The sequence below is a fragment of the Falco biarmicus genome, chromosome 2 (genome assembly GCF_023638135.1).
Source record: "Falco biarmicus isolate bFalBia1 chromosome 2, bFalBia1.pri, whole genome shotgun sequence".
Classification (NCBI taxonomy): Eukaryota; Metazoa; Chordata; class Aves; order Falconiformes; family Falconidae; genus Falco; species Falco biarmicus.
The window spans coordinates 99812139-99835008 of NC_079289.1; the positions used below are offsets into that span (position 1 = coordinate 99812139).

General features: G+C 35.7%; 1 long non-coding RNA gene across 1 annotated transcript; it reads right to left on the reverse strand.

Annotated features, from left to right (window-relative positions):
* Nucleotides 1-442: 442 nt before the first annotated feature.
* On the reverse strand, nt 443-17724 carry LOC130145148 (uncharacterized). The gene is made up of 4 exons (XR_008820387.1): nt 17680-17724; nt 15710-15757; nt 6862-6978; nt 443-816 (listed from the first exon to the last, which is right to left on the reverse strand). It is a non-coding gene; the product is annotated as an uncharacterized LOC130145148 (long non-coding RNA).
* Nucleotides 17725-22870: the final 5146 nt, after the last annotated feature.

The window sequence follows — 22870 nt, forward strand, 5'->3', positions numbered from 1 at the left end:
ATTATATTACAATCCAACCTTTTTAAATATGTCATGAAATAAGTATTGTTCTACTGTGTTATTAAAGAAATTACCAAAATCTGCCCACTCACTAAATAAATCAGGCAGTATAATTGAACTTAAAGAGCTCCTGGTACCAATCTAATCTGTTTAGATAGCGAAAATGTTCTTTTCATTTCTCTTGCTAAGTGGAGAGCTCTGGCAAGTTGGGAAAGGGTTCAGCACTTTCTTCCTTTTCTTTGAAAACTGATATAATATCCCTCACTTATCTGAACAGGGAAAAGATCATAGATGTTGGCCTTTGATAAACTACTGGTCAGTCTAAAATCACTTCTTAGAACAACCTGGCAAACTTTGAGTTGCTTTCAATGCCATTAAACCCCTAATTAATTTACATATATGTGTTGAGTTTAAAAGTGTTATTTAGATTCCCATAAATTTATCCAAAAAAAAGTTTTTGATGCTTCATGAAAATTTAACATAAAGTTGTCTTGAAAAATCTGTCTCTTAACTGAAACTTTTTGTTAAGATATGCCACTAGACTATCAGAAATATGCTGTATTTCTACACAGAAACAAGGATTACAAGAGAAGCAGAAATCACATTTGATTTTTTTTATTCTTCTGGGAAGAGATGCAATGGAAGATTGAATGAAATATTTTGCATGATTCTCTGACTAAAGTACAAAGACTTAAAATCTCAACTGCATAGCATTACAATAGCTTCTTAAAGTTTCCCAATTAATATACCAAAGAGACTGTTCCCAATTCTGAACTCACATATTGTACTGGAAGTTTGGTGTGATTTCTCTGAGCTCTGTAAAAAATAACATAGATCAGAATCAGCCATAGGGAGCTCAGAAGTAAGTTCTGGAAGACATGGGTGTGGGGGGAAATAAATTTTTAAAGTTTTTATTCAGCCTGGTGATGAGTCATTTTGGTTCTGTCTTCTTTCATCTCTGTCCTCATACAATATGGTGATATGTGACTATCAAACATGGCTGCCGTAATGTAATAGACTGCGAAACAGTCTTAGATGTTACTGGTACAATTTGCATCACTGGGTTTGGGTTTTTTTTTCCATAACTAGATATGGCAGAGGCTTCTTCAAACATGGAAATAACACTTCTGTGCAAACCGTCCATATTTCCCTGCTTTTTCAGGTTTGCCATACTATTCTGAGTCGTTTATGTTACTAAGAATTCTTATGTTTCTATACACATAGAGGAGTTCTAGACAATGTCTGAGAAAAACCTAATTAAACCTAATAGAACAAATAGGTAATCTAAAATAGGAAGGATTCTGTGTTTTTGCTGTCACACAGAGCAAAGAGTTTCTCATCCTTTCCTAGCAAGTTTGTGCTAGTATGCTTAAGGGAATCCTATTGACTTGTCTCTGTATATGTTCCCCTACAGAATAAATGTCAAGATCATTGTCTTGTTTTGTGTTTACTGGCTGCCCTTAACAAAGAATGATTCATGCCTTGAACAAACTCTGTGTTTAAAAATGCCTCACAACCATTAGGTCCCTCTTTGGTATCTGTTTTAAGATCTTTTAAACCTGGAAGTTTGAATGACAGAAACACATCTAGCATTACGTTGACTGAAGAATACCAACAATTCTTGGACAGAAACAGGACTGAAAAGGGAAAATTATATATTTTAAAAATAAATAAATAAATAAAAATATTTCAAATATGTGACAGTCCTCATGTCAGTGTATATATAGAAACATCTTTTTGTGGAACACTGAAGTAGATAGTTCCAATTGCCTTGGTTATTTGGTCTACTTTGTTTTATTAATAATCTCTATAAGATACTGAGTGGCAGAGGCCAGAAGTTGTTGGTCCAGCTGTTATTTTTGTTTCACCCTGAAGTCTATAGAGCTAGAATAGAGAACATTAAGAACAAAGATTCATGCAGATCAGCTCCATTTAATGTTGTGTGTCATTGTTACATTTGCCTCATCTGTGGATAAGGCAGTAAAAGACAAAGTGGGTGTAAATTGAAACATTTTGAAAGCTCTGCATACAGATTGAGTAATATCATTACAGACAGAATATTTGTGAGGTGTGTACCGTTTCTGAGCAAAGGAGATAAATTTCAGTTAAGAAATAACTAAAGAGGGAACCAGTGACAAGAGCTGGTTTTCACATTGTGAATTAAATGTGAAACTATTATTTTATCTTTCTGCTTGTCCTGATATTTTCTTAGTGACAGATTAATTTATTTATGATAATAAACTCATACAGAAACACCTAGGCATTTTAAATATAAAAGAATCACTTTTCTCCTTTTTATTCAAACTTTTCAATATGTCAGATGACTATATAAGCCCAGCCAATGTGTCCTGCCAAGGACTATAGGGAGTTGAAGTTACATGACACCAGGTGGCTAAGAAATAGATGTAACGTGCTTTCTCAGATATAAAAATCAGTATATAAATCAGTAAGGCTAAAGAGTTGTTATTTGCCACCCAGAGCAATAGGTAGTAAGGTAACTGCTAGTCTTAGTAATGACTTAACCTTGAATTCAGCTAGAAATCTGGTAATAGAATAATGTGTTGCATAGCACAGCTGACGAAAACACTTTGTGACAATATGTTTTATTATTAATTTGCAAATAATTAATGTTATCTAAAATGTTGCTTCAAACAAATTAAATTTCTGATGCAGCATGTCTGTGGCCTCTGATTTGATAAGTCAATGTACAGCATTTCTGCTCTTCCACTGTTTTCTGTTTGCCTTTTGGCCTGAAACCATATTATGAAAAAGGGCTTGTACTTTTAGGAGATGAGAATAATCTCAATGTAAAATCATCTTGATGAGATTTCTATGTTCTCATCAATTTTGATTTAATCTTTAAAATAAATGTCTCAGAAAGTTGTCTTGTAAACAAGACAAGTATTTAAAATCTATCTCATCAGGACTAATGTCAAGCTGAACAATTACATTACATTTCTGTACAACTGCATCACTCTTCTCTTTCACAAACTCTTTCCCAGATTTACATATATATTCACATCTCAGACTAACCTGACATTCTGTAGTGCTCCAGGAAATTTATTATGTTACTGTCTTTGCTTTAAAATTACTTGGTTGCATCTTTGTCCACATTTATAATTTAGCATTTATTAAGGAGAGGCAAAACACCTTTTAACATTCTTAATGATTAATGATGTTAATATGTGAGAAGACCCAAGCACAGCAAAAGCTGAGTTAATTGCTCAAAAAAAATGTTCAAATGAGGGAATAAAGAGCAAAAATTAGCTTTAATATTAAGTGGTTCACATAGAACTAATTAACAGTTATAGAAGTCAGAGACACAGCCAATGAGCACCACAGTCTGTTACAGAATAAGCTGAACATTGTGATCCCATACTCTGACCCACAAAATCAGCGAACTACTAACAGCCACAGAAAGAACATTAACCAAAAAATAGCTTTTTAGTAATGAAGACAAAATATGATCTTGCTCACAATGCATATTAATTTATATTTGCTGTGTTTAAGTTGTGAAAAGACGTGCATCATTGACTTACCGTGTTGATTAGTAAGATCTGCTTACATGCAATAAAATCTGCTTACATGCAATAAAATCTTTTAAGACTATTTGTGTTTTCATTTACATTTTTTGACAGCTCTTATCTCACTTTTTAGGAGATGAAGTGTCAAGGTAACTAAAATAACTCCACAGAGTAGTCATTTAACTCTTCCTTTCCTCTGAAAATTGTTGTACAGTTTAAAACCCCACAAAAATGAATGCACCAAGTGCAGAGGAGCAGAAGAGTGAAGCAGAAGAGAGCAGAAGGCTGTGTGGCTCCTGCTGTTGCTGCATAGCTGGACCTTATGCTAGTTCAACATTAAGGAACTGCACATAGTCCAGTGCTCCATTCAACTGACTGGGACACCATGTGTTCTACTGTTTTGTTTGGAAGTTCTGAGGATTTCTCTGAACATACACACATATGTGTATTTGCATATGTACATGTCCACATCTACCTGTCTGGATTTAATTCACAGTAAGAGATGAGAAATAGAAAATTATAGGACATTATTTATTTCTATGTCGTTAATGAGTCACGCTCTTAAAATGCCCTTTTCTCTGCACTGACTATGAACATCAATACTAGTGTGAACAGTACTTGCCCAAATTTTAGACATATGTAGTCAGAATCACATTTGTCTGTTTGTTGGGGTAGATCTCGTTCCCTTGCAAGTGTCCAGCTTGCCAGTGGAACAAAAAAGACCACAACAGAATCCTAGAAAATTTTCAACAAATGTCCATTAATTTGTTGTGGGGGTTTTTTGGTGTGGTATTTTTATTTATTTATTTATTTATTTTTAGTCTGTAGGGAACTCTTTAAAGTGAAAACTTATTTCAGGTTAAACTAAATTCTCATAAGTCTTGCTCAGATGATCTTGGAATTAGAAAGCCATTATGTAGAGACGGGTCAATTTAAATCTGTTGGTGCCTTTCAGTTGATTTAAAGGAGTGTCATTCTGCAATCCTATTACCAAGTTATCTGGGATATAAAAAGTTTCCTAATGAAATCTAAACTTTCTGTAAAAAATGTGAAAACAGAAGGAACAGGTAATGTTATTTTGAGATTTTCTTTCTACTATGTATTTTTCTGTATGTTTTGCTTGGCTTTACAAAGTCATAGCAGTATCACTGCTGTAATAAATACAACTTACTAAAAAAAATAAAAAATCACCATTGAAAATCACTAGTCTTTAAAAGGAACTTCACAAATTTTCTAAAAAAAATAAAAAATCACCATTGAAAATCACTAGTCTTTAAAAGGAACTTCACAAATTTTCATGACCATTTCATGACTTGTGCTATAACAGCTTTTGTAGCCAAGCAAACATATGCACAGCAAAAGCTGAAACAGCCAAAATGGTTCTCAATTACTTGTAAGTAGAGCAGGTCCTAGGACAAATAAAGCAATTGCCTAAGTACCCAGGTGATACTGCTTACAGGGAAAGGACACTGACATAGTTCAGGTAATACTGCATGCCAAGCAGTTTTCAGAAAACAGACATTCCTTACGCTTAGTTCTAATACCTCCTCTGCATAAGAAGTAGTTTAATTTATCTTCTGCATTGAAGTTTTCTATAATTTTTTTTTTTTAGGTCATAAAATGATAGCTTTAACCTGGATTGTGTGTGATAAATGTAGCATTGCTGCCTGAGGAGTAGCCTGAGCTCAAAGACTTGAAAGTATACCCTACTGTTTTTCTTTCATGGCTCCCCAAATTTCAACACAATATAACAATCAGATCATTCCTATAGAATAGAGGTAGGTCCTTACGAGACAGATATTTTACTTTAGGGGATTATAATCTGCATATCCTTTATTAATAATTTCACACTCAAAATACACTTTATCAAGACTTCTAAACCATATTTTGTATTGCAAAAAATATAGTTTATATTCTTCACATATTCTTGTATTCACGTATCTTTATATTCTTTATACATTATTTCCATATTTATTTATTACCTTATAATACAGAAGGGTTTATATTTTTTGAAGCATTTTAAATATCTGCAAGACTTACCTTCCCCTTCCCTGTTTTGTTATACTCTTTGTTTGCATTATATATCATGCTCCTGGAAAGGGTTTACACTATGTAAATTGAAGGAGTAAAAGCTGAAGAATTTCTATGTCAGCTTAAGCAGCTGAATTAAATGTGATTTGCCTGTTGGAAATACCTGTGAGATATTTATGGATATCCAAGTTTTCCAGATGAAAATATTCCTGTAAAGAATAACTTGAATTGCATCTCTGCACAGTATTCTGCATGCCATTCAGCAAAACCATCAAAATCTTAAATTTCATTTTCCATGGAAGTGGAATCTATTCCCTATGGTGCCAGGTTTTCAGCTGTTTAAGCACTGGTCTCTGTGAGGAACCAATCCTTGCAAATTCTCCCTGTAGCACCAGATGCAATTGACCAATGGAAATAGTGGGTGTTCTTTTTAAAGGTTATATATTTGGGCTGAACCTACAGTCAAGAAGCTGTTTCAAGGAGCTGTTTTGAAACTGAGAATATGTGTGCCAAATTACAAAGAAAATCATGGGGTTCAGAGATACTGCAAAATCAATGTCCCTCCTAAGCTTGGAAGAAAAAAAGAAAAACCCACAAAACTGTTCATACGCAGGTAGAGGGTTTTCCTTCTGTACTTATTTCTTGCTATTTTATGGTAATGTCAACACAAGGGTATATAACACCTACAGCCATCATGAATTTGTCAACAAAAAACCTGTGTCAAACCAATCTAATTTCCTCCCATGACACAGGAACAGGCCTTGTGGCAAGAGACAAAAAATGTCATATACGGACTCCAGTGGGGTTTTTGATATTGTCTCACATGACATTCTCTTAATCAAGTTCAGAAAACGTGGTCCATAGGAAGCTGTTGTAACAGATGTAAAAATGGTTCCAAAAAGGTAATAATACCACTGTTTCACTAGCCCAGAGAAAGGATGACTAAGAATCTGTGTCTGCAGGCATAAAATATTGTCAAGGTTGACCTGATAATGCAGGAAATAGCATATTTATTACATTTTCAGATGGTTCTAAGCTGGAAGAGATTGAGTGTTCAAAGAATAAGAATTCAGAAGAGTCTTAATGAATTGAGAAAAAGGTTGAAAAAATAGGATTCAATTTATAGAATATACAAAAGATTAAGTGTAGGAAAAAATGTGCCTATCAATTGAAACAATATATGTTGACTAGGTATATAAATAAGCAATAGACCTGCAGATCAAAACCTGAAGAATATGTGCAAAATATCAGTTAACAAAGTTTCTGTATTGAATCAAAGAAGAAAAAAGAAGGCCAAATAGCCTACCTATGCTATCCATTTCAGCTGAGTGAAGTGATCAGTCTTATTGGGTGGGTGAACTGAGATTCCATGAGGATAACCTAAAAGCTCATTAAATTTTTGATGCACATTTTGTCTCTCCACCTGCATATTATATGATATAATATGGATAGGACAATAAAAAGTGATAAGATTGTATATTACAATCAAATAATTGAGAAAGCCTTCACAAATTTATTTTGCAATTATCTGAAGTTCATATTTTAAAGATGTTGACTTGATTTTTTTTTTTTTTTTAAAAAGAAAAACTCAGTTTTGTGTGTTAATTATACTTCTAACAGGCTTCAGGGTAAATCTGTACAACATGGTAAAACCAGATCCAATAAGCAAACTGGGCCACTAGTCCTGTCACCATCTCTACGGTATTAAGGTTATCATAATTACTGGTTTGGGTTTTTTTGTTTGTTCTTTTTTTTTCAGTTCAGGCCATCACAGAACATTGTGGACAGCCCTGCAAAAAGGTACAAGGCACCCTCTGCTCTATGTGCCTCTTCAGTACCATATCCTGGCATGTTATGTTCTCAGACTCCCACAGGCCCTTCATGTCCTGCCTCTGCACGTGTTATACCTGCAACTCTGATGGGCTACAATATAGTTCTAACATTATTTCACACACATTAAACTGAAAGAAACAGTCAGAAAGGTAAAAGTTAGTAAAAATATTAAAAATATTTAGTACCTCATGGTATCACAGTGAGCATAGGTAGATAGCGTCAAGTATTATGTAAAATCGGTACAGATAGTCTCTGACACCTGGCCTTGGCAAAGAACATGGTCCTACCCCGTGTTGTGGATGGAGTGACGCACTTCACTCATAAGAGAGAAGCAACGTTTATTGGTATAAAACAGTGATTTAACAAGTTTGATAATAAAATGCAACAGTGGTTTAACAAGATTTGATGACAAGGTACACTTGATTATTTATTGCATGGAGGACAGGGAGACCCTCCTGTTGAGTCATGAGATTCAGAAAGGACCCCCTTGCATTCTAAACTCCTTCTCAGAGGGGAGTTCAGGTGCAGCTGGATCCAGACTTAGTCCCAGACTTGGTCGACTGTTTATATCTAAAGGATTATATGTGCATAATCAATCCTTTATATCACTTAGCTAAGATTTCCAAGTATAGCATGCTATTAATCACTTACCAAGAATCTCTTGTGGCACAGAATCTCTCAGCCTGGAGGAGTAACCTTGAGAGATGTCCCTGCTCAAGGGGACATCCTGGCATGCAACCCACTGTTTAGCAGGAGAATTCAATGGGTCCTGGTCTGTCCACTATTTGTGGAGTAAGATAATTGACTCATAGTCATATTTGCATACCAACTACAGAATTTTCTTTCAAACTTGGCTTGAGCTGGACCTTGTCAAGCATGGTAGTTAGGTGGGAACACTGATAAATTATCCCTTGGCTACTGTGTTGTTATCTGTTTCCTCCAAATTTACTTTGAGAGGGACACAGCCACCAAGACCGGATGATCAGACACATCAATCAGGACTGCCACTGGTGGTTATCAGTTGATGATTGTTACGGAAATAAAGGTCATGATGGGGAGGAGGAGCACACTGACACACCCTGCTCATCAAAATAGCTTCAAATTGTGTTCAAAGACCTTTAAAGACCTTTGGAAGGACACATATGAATACAGAGTACAGTGCTATCAAATAAATTATGATAAAATGATTTATTATAGGCAAATATGAATTAAGATATATGCAGCATCTCTTCCCCAGGCTGGACATTTTCTATGTACAGGCTAAGAGGAAAGGAGTATCAATAAGAGGACTAAAAGAAAGAAAAAGCACATACAGGGAAAAAGAAATTTGTCCTCTTCTCTTTTTGTTCTACCTATGAGAATAGATTCTGGGAAAAAAAGGACTATATTGTTTAGGTATCACTATCAAAAGTTAGTTAAATTAAGCCAATCAAAGGAAAAAAACTCATAAAAGAATAGTTACAGAATTAACTGAAAACCTTGATTTATATGTATAGAGAAGAATGACTATTTCATCTATGAAAAAGTAAAAAAAAACCACCCCAAAATAGATTATTTCTCTTGGAGCTAATATGCTTTAATTAATCAACTCCCTTTGCATGTATAATAGCAGGCAGTTCTAGAGCATCAATTAAATTGATGCAAGAATGAAAAAAGGAATGCTGGTCTGCTTTCCTCATCTTAAAAAAAACAACCACCATAATTCTCAGAAGAAGAAGGAAGGAAAAAAATAGTAGGAAATTAAAATATTAAAGTGCTTCCACTGATACTAACACCCAGTGTCAGCCTTGCTAAATCTGCAAACAGTAGATCTGAGGCATAAATATTCTAGTTTCTGGTGAAGTAAAAAGAAAACTACAGTTATCAGCAATGCCTGTGAGCTTTTTTTCTAACATAGTGTCATTTATATGCTTCCTAAAGCATATTGGTTCTCACCTAATTCAGTATTTGTTCAATGGGATGCAAGAATTACTGACACATACATTCAAAACCCCAAATCCTTACCATTCCTCAAACAGTAGAAATTAGATAAATTTAGCAAAACACTTCAAGAGAGCTGTGCCAAAATGAATACAGTCTTTTAAATGCTTTGTTAATGCACTAATAGACATGTCCACTAAATATTAATCCTCCAGCTAAAAATCCACACCTTACATAGTGGAGCTTAGTTGATTTAGAACAGGTAACTTGATATAGTACTCTGTCACAAAAAAGTTTTATTCGAAGAAGGCAAAACAATCAGGGAAATAAATTTAGTCAAATAAACTAAAAGCTGTTACTGATTACTTCTTGACTTGTTCACAGTTTGCTAAAATAACATATTCTATTCTTTAGTCCTTGTCTACCAAAACTTTAAGTGAGATTTCATTTAAAGGGATATACTTATAGCTGTCAATATTGAAAATTCTCAGTTTATGTATTTACTTACTGATTTATTTATTTCGCTTTCTGAAAGAGAAAGAGCATGTTGAGTCCTTGATTGTAATGTGGGCTCGCAGCCCAGAAAGCCAATCCTGTCCTGGGCTGCATCAAAAGAAGCATGGCCAGAAGGTCAAGGGAAGAGATTCTCCCCCTCTAGTCCGCACTCATGAGACCCCACCAAGAGTACTGCACCCAGCTCTGGGATCCCCAGCACAAGGCAGACATGCACCTGTCAGAGCAGGTCCAGAGGAGGGCCGTGAAGACAGTCAGAAGGCTGCAGCACCTCTGCTCTGAAGAAAGGCTGAGTGAGTTGGGGTTGTTCAGCCTAGGGAAGAGAAAGCTCTGGGGACGCCTGGTTACAGCCTTTCAATAGTGAAGAAGGGCTTATAAGAAAGGTGGAAAGAGACTTTTTACCAGGGCCTGTAGTAGCAGAACAAGGGGTAATGGGTTTAAACTGAAAGTGGGTAGGTGTAGATTGGACATAAGGAAGAAATGTGTATGGTGAGGGTGGTGAGACACTGGCACAGGTTGCCCAGAGAAAGTGTGAATGTCCCATCGTTGGAAGTGTTGAAGGTCAGGTTGGAGAGGGCTTTGAGCAACCTGATCTAGTGAAAGATGTCCCTGTATATGACAGAGGGTTGGACTAGCTGATACTTGAAAGTCCTTTCCAACTCAGACCATTCTATGGTTCTGTGGTTCTGTGAATAGATACCAAATGTTCAGGATCTTAGTCACTGCTTCCCTGTACATTACCAACAGAGCAATTATTCCCTAGAGGCCATTGCCTTTGAGAGTTTCATGTTGCTTGACAGATCTAAGTTCTTTTTCTGGTGAAGAAACTACTCCAGCCTTCTAGTCAGGAATTTTGGAAACAGTGAACAAGGCAATTTTGAAAACTGAATTTCAGGAAAGCAACTATACCTTAGTGTTCTCTACCATGTGGTCTTTCCAGGAACTGAAGGATTCCCTCACTTCTCTATTCTCCAAAATGACTACACGGCTTCAAAGCTCAGTATCACATCCCAGCTTCATGATTAGAATTCACAAAGAACACTTAATTCTTGAGATTAAAAACAAGAAAGTATTTCTTTTGCTGGTGCTTTCAGAAGTTTGAACCCATCATTTCCTTTATGTTTCATAGGCACCACTATAGTGGAAGATAGGTACATCTAGAGACCACTGTAGCAGTAAATTAGGTATGTTGGAGAGCTGGTTATCAACACATAACTACCTGCTTAGTTAGACTGAGGACAAAAAGGATCGAAAAGTGTGACTTGCTGTTTCTTCCATGGCTATGACTAGTCTAAGTTAAAGTTGCCTGGTTTAATAAATTGCCACAAATTGCTAGTTCATTTAACAGAACTCAAGTCAGGATAAATTCAACAGAAGGAGGAGAAAAGGGAAAATAACAATAAACACTGAAAGTTTTTCCTTCTTTTGAATTAATTTTGTGTCAGTGGGGTTTAAGTATTTTGCAAGTTAATAATTTTTAATACAAGATCTTCACACTTAACAGAGTGGGGAGTGGGGAAGCATCAGATTTTCTAATTTACCTATCATTCGCCTGAGACCAGCTGCTATTGAAAATCTGATTATGTGAAATAGTTATTTGCCTCTATGGGCTCAGAAATCCTTTCCTGTAACCAGATACATACCATAGATCGTCTGACTTTACGTTAAACAGTAGAAGGATGGACCAGCATAGCAGCCACTTCCAAACCTTAAGTGCTCTTGACCTGAATCATTCTTTCATGAAAGCTTAGATCCCCTTTCTGTTTCTTGGTGTATAGTGTCACTAAGTTATATATCTTTGCTTGTCTTGACATTCACTGTTCTCATATCTCCATTTAGCTGATCAGTTCTTGGCAGCTATTTTATGATGTTCATGATCCCAAGGATATCATCAACACTAAAACCAGTATTCAATCAAGCGACAAATTTACAGTCTGGATCAGGCTAAGCAGATTAGATGCCTGCTCAATAATAGGAATGTGAAGGGTTGCAACAGACAAACACCACCAAATGCAGTTCCTACTAATGAATTTTCATTCAGATTCAGTAAAAGCTGACTACACAGCATATCTCTATTTATATTCTGTAATGGGAATTTTAGGAAAGTGTTCCACGTGTATTACACAGGCTAAAACACATTTTGCCTTTGTCTTCATAATTTAGGGTCAAATTGTGCAATGTAATCAGAGGGCAGTATAAATTTACAAATGAATTCAGGAAAGATGATTGAAGAAAGCAAAATCTTTTCTGAGAAGCTTTGGTACACGCTAATCCTGGTTCATTACAATCAGAGCATACAGTACATGGTGGATTTGTGGTAAAGGTGTCATAGTATGATGGGGGCAAAGGCTGGAAAGAAGTTGACATTAGGAAAGGATGCAAAGCTGTAAGCAAAGTTAGGGGAGGGGGTTGCATGGCAGGAGAAGAACAGTTTTGTGATGCAGATACTGCCATGGCCATCCTAGAACCATTTACTCTCTGTGAAACTATGCCTGCTGCTCATCACTGCAAGGTGGGGCCAACACTTTTGAACTGGTGTTAATTATACAGGGGTGACATGGTGTTGCACAGAAACACATGCATAGAGTGTTATAACACCAATGTATTGCATCTTTTACAAAAGGTAATGCTCATGTGATGAATCAAATCTCTGAAAGAGTGGTCATTCACCACCAAGTAGTCAGTCTCCATTGCAAGTGTCAGTACAAAGGAGTCTCTGGCTAAATTTGACAAGACCCCCTGAACTGCGGTTCTGGTGAACTCTTACAATCAGTTTGCCCATATCAACTGCAGCTACTCTGGTTTATGCATGATCTATTCCTGTTGACTAGCTTAAACTACATGCAAATCATATCCCAACTACTCCACAGTCTATGTATCCTAAATACTGCAACAGACTGTCTTATGTGTCCATTCCTGACTATTTATATATATATATATATATTTAATCTATGCACAGTTTAGTTGATTCTGCAGCAGAAACATCCTCCAGGAGTCCCTGGAACAGCCAGATTCTTTTCCCAGGACATTTAAGCATACAAAGAACATCTAGGAATGAGTCCATCCAGAGCAGGGACTGCCTGGGGGGAATCTCCAGGGCTGACAGTGATTCCTACTTTGAGGACTCCTGTAACAGTAAGTTAAACACTTTTCTGTGAAGATGGTTAGGACTTCAGTTAATCACTTCTCTCAAGTCACTTTATTGCCTCAAAGAAGTTTCTAAACCACCCAGGGAAATGATGACCTAATGCGTTAGTTATGCATGCAAGGGGACAGCCCTGATTCCCAGCTAACACATGATTGTAACCATATAGCAAATGTGATTTCTGTGTTGATATTAAAAATATTACTTAAAATCCATAAAGATTTTATGAGAAAGGAGAGAACAGGCTCTCAGAAGGAAAGTGTCTCTTGCCTTTGCCCATAGCCCGCCCCTTGAAGTGTTTCTGTTGTATGTTGTCCCCTACTATCACCCTAGTCTCTCAACTGATCATTGTCTTCTGTCCTATATCACTTTACCTGAGCAATGCTGTAACCCAGCTGAGTTCACCTCACAGTCCTATATTAAACTCTGTGTCATTCACATGCAATCAAATATTGCCTAAATGGCTAGGAACACACTTCTGAGAACAATGTTGTGCTGCTCCACTGTGGTCCAGGCTGACACTGGTCCCTAAGCTACTGATTTTAAAGTCTGCAGAACATAAAAACTATTTTGTGTGCTGTGCAAACTTTCCTCCAGCTGGCTGTCAAAAGATTTTCCAAGACATTGGTGCAGAGTCACTGTTTTCTATAACTTCTGCCATAGTCTTATTTGAAAATTCGAAGACTGAAAAAAGAAAATTGTTAGTTACACTATCAGCAAGGAGAGCTAATCAGGACTTGTCTAAAAAGATGATAGCCTTTCTGAAGATAGCTGATTGCCAAATTACATGACAATTATTTAACCCAATGCACTTCCTATACCTAGTTTGAACAGTCTCCATATTTTTGTCCCGTTTCACATGTATGTAGTTTACTCTAGAATACCTGTAACAGTACAGGTCAAACTTTTGCAAGCCTCCAAAGCTGGCTTTTAGACTGCTTCAAGGGATCTCACTTCAAATTATCTGACTTAAAATTAATTGATATTGGCAAGCAGAGGACAGGTCCTTGTTGAGTAAGGAAAGATAGAGATATTAGCTGGTATAATACAGCTTAAGTGATCATGTCACATGAACATCTATTTCTGATCTCATCTAGACTCCGTTTTAACTTAATAGAGAGAAATAGGTTACTTCACAGAGTTCAGAGGTTCAGATTTAGGCATCTGCCATTAGATAAAATTAACTGTAACTTAAAAGCATCATTTTACTTCCCTGGCTATAAAACCAAGCTACAAATTATCTCTGAGGTAAACACATGCAATATAGATGTCTAAAGGTTATTCAAATGGACCCTCCTTCGGTGGTGAGAATGTATGTAGACTGATAAAAGACAGTTTACCATCAGCACTCAATTAATGCAAAACCTTCTTCAATAAACTAGGTATATTAGTAGAATTATCTCACATAGATTTGTCACATCTATTAAGGTGGCTGTTCCTGTACTTTTGTTCGGAAAGCTTCAAATACTAGAAAGCTGTTATTCAGCAGGTCTTAGAAGAAAAAATAAAAACATCATCCACCCAAAAAGCCCTAGGAAAACTAATTTTTTCAAAAAAGAATTGCATTTTGAAGCAATTTTGATAACTAAAGGGTCTTCTTTTATTAACTTTATGGTATAATATGCTTTAAAAAATCATTATTCCCTCTAAAATAGTGTCTTGTAATGAGGATGATGATATTTCATTTTGTAATGTTTACAGTGAAGAAAGGCCAACAAAACCCAATAGATACTGTGAGGACCTATGAATCTTTCTGTCTTCTGTATTCAGAATACTATTTCCAAAGTATGATAATATAATTTTCTATGGAAAAAATAAAAGGCTACATTTTAGTGAGGACTGTTCTTAGGCCAAATTTAATTTAGTGACTGGACCATTTTACCCAGACAATTATTTAAAGGAAAAGAGAGATAAAGAATTGTATAATGGGAAAATAATATTATTTCTTTTCCCTTACCCTGTTAAATGAATCAACTTACTATAAAAAATTGCCATCTTCTCTTCTGAAAAAAAAAAAAAAAGCTAATATAAAAATTTCATCCTATAAAGTAAAAAATTTGAAAAGCAGATAAGAAAAGGAGGGAGATAGGACCAATCCATCAAGAAACTTGGTACGTAATTCAACAGAAGAGGAAAATCTTCTGTTATACATAGAACTTACGTGGGCGACCTCAGGCACAGTACTCAAAAAAAAAAGTTTAGATTTTTAGCTTCTTGAAAGGCTTTTTACTGCTGATGCCAGTGTAAAAAAAAAAAAAAAAAATCAAGTTGTTTAGCTGTTTTGCTTATTCTTATGCCTGTTTGTGTAGTTGTGTAGTTTCAGAGAAAGCTATCTGGAAACTGATCTGGGTAAAGATGCACACATAGGCTGATGCAGTATTTTTTAGTCATAAGGATTTCTTCATCTTCCCCTCTGACCCTTTTCTCTGAGCCACATTAAGCTGAATAAACTCTTTTGTGGGAGTAGCAGAAGCCAGAAAAGAAGAGCTGAGACTGAGAAGCCAGAAGATTGTGGAGTAATGTGGTGAGAAGGGTGTAGTCATGTAGGTGACTACTGCTGTTCAGTGTACATCTGGTGCCTTGGGTTCCTCAGGCTCCTACTTGAAAGTATTTAGTCACCAACAGAGAGATTCACAACAATCACAATGTAGAGCACTAAACCAGAAAACCAGCCAGAAGAAATTCCAAAACCGATTGTGCCTGAGAATCTTTCTATTCTGTGTATTCATTTGTCTGGACTTACCTCTTCAGAGCTTTCACAAGGTACCTCTTTGCTAAAGTGAGACAGGACCTGGAATGAGTTTATACAGATCTTTTAGGTGTTTGTGTTTTGGTTTTCCTCCTTTGAAATGTAAGCCAGTTAAGGATGGAGATGCTGGTAGTGTCTCTTAAATGGCAGTCTACTGGCAGGAAGCTTTTGGAGAAAGAGGAAAGCAAAGTGCTTTCTCCTTATATTGGGGAATACTAACATATTTCTACTATCTGCTGGAGGAGTCCCCTAGTGACCAGATTTTGAACTACCAAAAGGTTCAGCTCTGGGCCATTTAGAAAAAAAAAGAAGAAATGTAGAAAAAAACCCCAACCCCAAAACCCAACAACAAATCCCCAAACCAACCAAAAAAACAGCACCACCCCTCAACTAAAAATCAACAACAAAAACCCCACTACCCTGTGAGGCAGCTACTCTAGCAGAGATTTCAGTCTCTGGCTTCGACCTAGACAGAACAGCCTGCCCTGGTAAGGGCAGCTAAGCTATGAAAGGAAGAGAAATTTCAGATTCTGTGGTTAAATAACTGGAAGTGCTTCTGTTGCACCATTTGAGTGGGTTTGATTTATCACTCCAAAGGTACTAACTCGCCCTCTAGCTTACAACTCCAAGTCATGATGCTTGATTCCATTTCAGAAAACATTTAGGCACCAGCATTCTGTGCACGACCCAGCCCAGAGGCCGGCAAACTTTGCTATGTGGTTTCTTTTGCTCTCGCTTTTCAATTTCTTTACAGGAACGTTTGATAAAAAGACTAGAAGGACATATAAAGGTTGGCAAGAAAAAGAAAGAAAAACACTGGTTTAGAAATATATGGGAACCAACTCTCTTTTACTTTTGTTTCTATTATGGATATTTACTTTATGTTAACCTGCATGAAAATACACTGAAATCTTCATGATCTGAAGTGTTGTCTCATCATTTACTGACTGTTGAAAAGAAACTATCTTCATTCATACTCAAAGGACAATTATTTATGCCCATTACATAATCTATATAGTAATAACAATAATAAACCTCCCTTTTTTATTATTTTTTCTCTGCTTGCCACAATTTCAGTAAAATCACACAAAGAAAATAAAAATGTCCCTAGATCAAGTTATTACATATCTTATTGCCCTCTCTGTCATGTGTAGGAGTAGAATTCAGTTAAGATGAATATGACCACATGTTATGGCCTTTAGGAAAACTGTCTGCTCAGGACTCCTGAAAGTATCTATTTTTGGAAAGGCCATATTTGAGCTGCTCAGCTAGAATCTTGTAAACCCCTGCATTACTTTAAATTATGGTAAAGGGAATTTTAAAACCCTAGGAAAGAAGAAAAAGAAGACCCAGATCTTAGTGTTTGATAGAAAAAAAGTTTGTTCATTTTTCTTTTAAAATGTAAAATAATAACCTGCATTTCATTTATAATATTTCATTATGTTCCAAAATTTTTGCCATAATACAGATAAAATAGGAAATACTTTGCAAAGGGAAAAAAACAAAAAAGATCAGAGGTCATACTTTTGAAATTATAGTAGTGAATTTGAGCAAATTTCTACCCATAATAATTTTAAGCTCAGGTTTATGTTTTTAAGAAAAGACACATTAACTTGAGGCCTAAATACTTTTCTGGATTTGATAAAACAGATTTCTGTTCCATTTCCAGACAGAAATATTCCATTACAGTTTACTGTAGTGGCATATTAACCATTTAATCTTACTGGAACAGCAGGAAAATAATTTTCCTCTCACAAAATATCTCTTAGTACAGTCTGCAGTACAAAATATGGAAAGATAAAGATCATTGTGAACAATTTAGTTTTTCAAAATCTGTGGTAAGACTAACATAGGACAAACTAGAAATTTGTCTGACCACCTCCAAAAAAGGAAACTCATGAATTCTTTTTAAAAATTTCACCTCTACTATACACTCTCCTCTGATTCTGCCTCCTCAATCTTACCTTTTCTTTCAGCTTTTCTTCAGTGTTTTGTTCAGAACATTATGCTACATTTCTGAAAGAAAAATGTATTAATAAATGGAAAGTGTGCTCTCAGAAATATTCATCTGATGATAATAATCTTCCTAAACACACATTTTTCCAAGTATTGCATTAAACAACAGTTACTAGAGTCTTAGGTAACTCGTTTGAACTATAGAGGGCAGAGCAGAGCAAAAGAGTGATTTGATACAAAATAACATCCAGTCAGAGTTGGAAAAAAATTGAACCTTGACTAATGTTTTTGTCTACTGGTTTTAGTATAAGTTTACCCCAAAACATATAATGCAAAATAATCATGCTGAGCACTTCTAGCCTCCAATATATCCTTTAGGCATCAATAAATATGAAGAGAAACACTTCACTCTGAGAGCAGACAAATTCTACCCTTTTGAGGAGTAGTAGATCAAGATGCACAAAAGAAGGCTTTAGATCTTGTTTAGCTTGTATAGGAATTAGATCAATGAAAATGTCTTGAGAAAAGTTTAAAGCAGGCAGTCTTAACTCCCAGGTGTTATTAATAGAGATTTACTTAACATAGCTTCGCACTGTTAAGCTAAAATAGGAGTGGACTCTATGGCACATGGCAAGCTTTTGTAATCAACAACGGAACAAGTGCTTGCTCACTTGTTCCTTCCTTCCTTCCTATCCATGAAGAAAAGCGGGAAAACTATTATATACCAGCAGTACAAAAAGCCTTGAGAAGCTAAGTTTAATGTGGTCAGTCAGAGGATCAGTGTTGATCTACCTCTTAAGTTTAAGAGAAATGATTGATGAATAGAGTCAAACTAGAATGTAAGATGAGAGGGTGGTGTAGGGATGTAGGTCTGTAGCATAAACCTGGTAGACCTCTAGATAGATCTTGTGCTTTTACAATGAGAGATAAAACTTATCGCTTGCTTGTTATTTAGGGCCATTAGGGCAGGATAGAGTCTATTTAATGTGGGCATAAAACCTGCATGTAAAATAAAGCACTTAAGATAATGACCCACCTGAAGTAAATGCCTAAATCATTGACTGAGGTGTGTGTGGGGTGTAACTGCCTTTGAGAGCCTCCATAAGAATTTAGTATCTAAGTTGAGCAGTCCAGTTCCTGTCTCGAGTCTGATACTTTTAATAAATAATATAACTGATATTGAAAGCTATAAATTGTTTACTTCTCTATTTATAAAAGTAGAGATGGTTTCTCTGTATCAAAAGACAGATCTACGTTGCATTGAGCAGTACAAGTGCTGTTAAAGTTGTAAAGTATGGTGGGATGTAAGGATTTATACATTGCAAAAGATAAGAAAATTGGAAGGTAATCTCCCATGAAGACTATAGGAGGAGTAAGACAAAATAAGAAGACTTAAAAATCAGCAATCATTTTACCCAGTTCCTGCATAACAAGGTTGCTGGTTTTTGTTGTTAGGGGTTTTTGTTTGTTTGTTTTGTTTTGTTTTGTTTTTGTTTTTGTTTTGTATTGTTTTTTAATAACACTGAATTATTAGGTAGCATTGTTCAGCTGTAAATTTTCTGATGTGGAAACCAAATAGGCTGTCACCATGGCATATATGCCTCCAGCAGAGGCAGTGGTAAACTGTAGCTGTAGTCTTCAGTTTTGCTTAGTTTTAAGTTAAAAATATCAAAGCTAAACGAGGCTGTTCCTTTTGTTTTCACCTTATTTTCTTGTATGTCCACAGCTAAAGGTTGCTTATGGTATATGGTACTTCTTTGAAAAGATATCGGAGTTGAGGAATTGTATTCAATAGAAAAAGCATTTTGTACTTGAATTTCTTCCACTATAAATCAGCACAAATTTAAACAGAAACATTTACTGACCAAAAAGTGAAACACAATGATTTTTTTTTTTTCTCTAAATATAAGCACTGGCTGCTTTCTTTAAAGTAGTGAATAGCTAGGTACAATGGAAGAAAAAATAATCTTAGATAACAATGTTAATTAAAATTTTAATTGTATCAGTATGAATCACCAAGGACAGAAGAAAAATCACATACAGAACATTGCTTGATGTTTTGGGTTTCTCCCCGCCACCCCCCCACCACCACTTTTTTCTTCCCTCCCCTACCCCTACCCCTCCCCCTCCCCCCCCCCTCCCCCTACCCCTCCCCCTCCCCCCCCTCCCTCGTCGTCGTCGTCGTCCCCCGTTCTTTTTTAAGTGTTTCTGGAAGCTTATTCAGCTAAACTGGAGAGTGCAAGAGCATCCCCTGCAGGAACATTTCAGTCCACAGTGATTTTCCCTTTTTTACGGTGTTTTCTCTTCTGTTAATTTGTATTCATCTTGCATGGTGCACAGTAATTGTGTCTAGAGAATTAGAGAGGAACGGTTATTGCAGTGGTAATAGAATTACTATCAGTGTTCTAAGCTGGTAAAAGGATTGTGAGTTTCAGTCAGAGGATTTAAAAACACATGCTGAAATGTATATCAGGATCTTTTTTCTGCAGCACTACTTATACATGTATTTTTCTTTGGGGTTATAAATGGGAACGTTTAAAGCTAGCAAATGTTGCTAAGAAAGCTGACAAAAGAACTCTGAAAAAGCATCTTTAGGTTTGTACATGATAACAACATACAAATGTACACACATGCATATACACATTTTGAAGTGATCTAGTCATCTCATGTGAGTACAATAGCATGAGCTGAATTCAGTAGGAACTATGATAGTAGTAGTAGTTCTACCACAACAGAACTACTATAATAGTAGTATTGTATACTACATATATATGTAGTGTATGTATACTATATATAGCTACAATATATGTTGTAATGACTATAGTATTCCTTGCCATTTTACACCACTCTTCCCTGCCCCATCCTCCCCATATACGCTTTCTGACTTTTATTTTTTTCTCCTCAACTTTATTTAAATAAAAGGGAAAAGAGGAAAGGTATCATTACATGTCAACATGTTACAGATATGGCCAAAAAGTCGTACCTGTGTGTTGCTTCAGTGAGCGCATGTATAAAAATGCAGTAAATGTGAACAGCAATTTTGAAGTCCTGATACAAGTGCTATGGATTTTATAATATTTCGATGATACCATTTTAATGAGCATAGGTATAGTATTAAAAGTTTTAATAATCAGCTTATATTATAAAATTGAACATTAAAAATCAGACAAATTATAACTTTTGTTCTTTGGATGTGTTGGTACTACATGCGCATATTTTACCTATAAGAACTAAAATGTAAATCTGTAAATCTGGCTTCAGCATAAGATGCAAGAAAGAAAATTAAAATATCTAACCTAATTTCTGCAGAAATTCCCTCTTCTCAATCTAACTGAAACTACAGATTCTCTGAAATTTGTGCTCATACAAACAACATGAATCAGGTCATTTTGTTGAAAAGGACTTTGTGTTGATTTAAGGAGAAATTAATTATGGAATTGGGTATTTTTGCCTCCATTCCCTGAACACATTAGAAATCCAAGGTCCCATATACAGAAGATTTTTTTATTTAATGTTCCTCAGTATGGCAATGCCTAATAGTGATCTAGGACTTGAAGCACTTGAATCCAATGAAATAGAAAGGTGGTTTTTGTTTGGTTTTGGTTGGTTTGTTTTTTTGTTGTTTTTTTTTTGTTTTTGTTTTTTTTTTTTTTTTTAAATAGGCAATATAATAAGGACCTCAGTATGTCCTGCAGCTCTTATTCTTTGTTCTGTTAATCTGGTTTTTTTCACAGTCCTCTTTTGAAAGCTAGAAGATACTAATTTATATAATTTCTTAATGAAGCAAAGAAATGTTCTTCCCCTCACAAATGGCTGGTAGTAGTCAGGGGCAAGTCTGTCCCTTGTCCCTTTTTGGTTCATTAGCATTCCCTACACAGAGATTTGAAACTCTAGCAGAAGAGCTGTTTGAACCCCCAGCTTCCCATAATACACTGCTAAGTGTGTATTACCCTAATGAGGAAAAGAGTTTCTGTTACTTGTGTTTAAAATAGTGTTAGTTTTCAGATCCTTTTGAACCAGTCCACAGTAAATTTCTCCTGTCCCTGAAATATAGCAAATGATGAATTGGTCTTTAGGATACTAAAAAGTTGAGAACAGTTCCTAAACCCCACATTAGTTTTGCCTTAGATGTCATATCTTTTTTGCAGATATTTCCAACAATTTACAGATAAAATTGTCTTCAAAATTTGTATTTGAGTTTCCTCACTAATTGGCTGAGATTTATACAGAATCATGCTATAAACAGTTGTTTGGGGTTAACATGAACTTCTTAGTTCAGCAGTTGTGCTCTCCAGGCAGTAGTCTGTCCCACAGTCTATTGGACGAAAGCATATTGTTCATTTGCACTCAGAATTCTGTGGTATTGTCACACTGGTATGTATTTCTACCATTCATCCTACTAGATATTGTTTTGGAACTTCAGGCTCATGGGCAAAATTCATCTAATTTCCAAATGAAGTTTCTTCTCTTGACAATCTGTATCCATTTACTGATGTGTTTATGCTATTCTTTGGACTATGGTGTTCATTTTTCTCTCTTGCATTTATTCTTCTGCTATATCTAAGAAAGAAGAAAACAAAACAACTTGCAGGCTTATTTTGTAAGCCTTGTCTTGATCTTTGATCATAATAGTATCTCTTCATTATATCTTTCCCATGTATACTTCAATTTTTTTTGATCATGAATAGTCAGAACACAAACGCACACTTGAAATATCTCCTTAGGATTTTTCATTCCTCCTTTACTGTATATGTTTCCTTTATATATCCCCCTGATGTCACACATTTCTTATGGTTACATGTCATATGTTTCCATTTGCTGGCATCTTCCATTGGCAAAATTGTTGTTATATTATTTGATCTATGTGCCGTAAGTATTTTAAATAATTGAGAGTAGTACACTTACCTGTTAAATCTATTTAAAGGTTAATTTATTTATCTGTCTCAGAGTTTTTCCCTTCAAAAGTAAGGTAGGATTTGCTAGCTTGCAATGGATTTTTTAGGCTTTCATATTCTCTTCAATATTTATATCTTCTCCTTTTATGTTTCTTCAGTTTTATATTGACATGAATTGTAAAATATGATTGTCCTTTGTGCTGCATTTGTAGTGGAGGACTTCAGATGCCTAAATATAGGTGACTAGTGCCTTTTGAATGCCCTAGAGTATCTGAAAGACATGGTCTGTGGAAGAACCTTTCTG